The following is an 841-nucleotide window of genomic DNA, read 5'->3' on the forward strand; positions in this document are numbered from 1 at the left end:
GGGGTCTTAGTATCCAAGTCTAATCTACCAGAGGGGGTCTTAGTATCCAAGTCTAATCTACCAGAGGGGTCTTAGTATCCAAGTCTAATCTACCAGAGGGGGTCTTAGTATCCAAGTCTAATCTACCAGAGGGGGTCTTAGTATCCAAGTCTAATCTATTTGAGGGGTCTTAGTATCCAAGTCTAATCTACCAGAGGGGTCTTAGTATCCAAGTCTAATCTATCAGAGGGGGTCTTAGTATCCAAGTCTAATCTATCAGAGGGGGTCTTAGTATCCAAGTCTAATCTATCAGAGGGGGTCTTAGTATCCAAGTCTAATCTATCAGAGGGGGTCTTAGTATCCAAGTCTAATCTATCAGAGGGGTCTTAGTATCCAAGTCTAATCTATTTGAGGGGTCTTAGTATCCAAGTCTAATCTACCAGAGGGGGTCTTAGTATCCAAGTCTAATCTATCAGAGGGGTCTTAGTATCCAAGTCTAATCTACCAGAGGGGTCTTAGTATCCAAGTCTAATCTATTTTAGGGGGTCTTAGTACCCAAGTCTAATCTACCAGAGGGGGTCTTAGTATCCAAGTCTAATCTATCAGAGGGGGTCTTAGTATCCAAGTCTAATCTATCAGAGGGGTCTTAGTATCCAAGTCTAATCTATTTGAGGGGTCTTAGTATCCAAGTCTAATCTATCAGAGGGGGTCTTAGTATCCAAGTCTAATCTATTTGAGGGGTCTTAGTATCCAAGTCTAATCTATCAGAAGGGGTCTTAGTATCCAAGTCTAATCTATTTGAGGGGTCTTAGTATCCAAGTCTAATCTATTTGAGGGGTCTTAGTATCCACGTCTAATCTAT

Source organism: Salvelinus fontinalis, chromosome 7 (genome assembly GCF_029448725.1).
Source record: "Salvelinus fontinalis isolate EN_2023a chromosome 7, ASM2944872v1, whole genome shotgun sequence".
In the NCBI taxonomy this organism is placed as follows: domain Eukaryota; kingdom Metazoa; phylum Chordata; class Actinopteri; order Salmoniformes; family Salmonidae; genus Salvelinus; species Salvelinus fontinalis.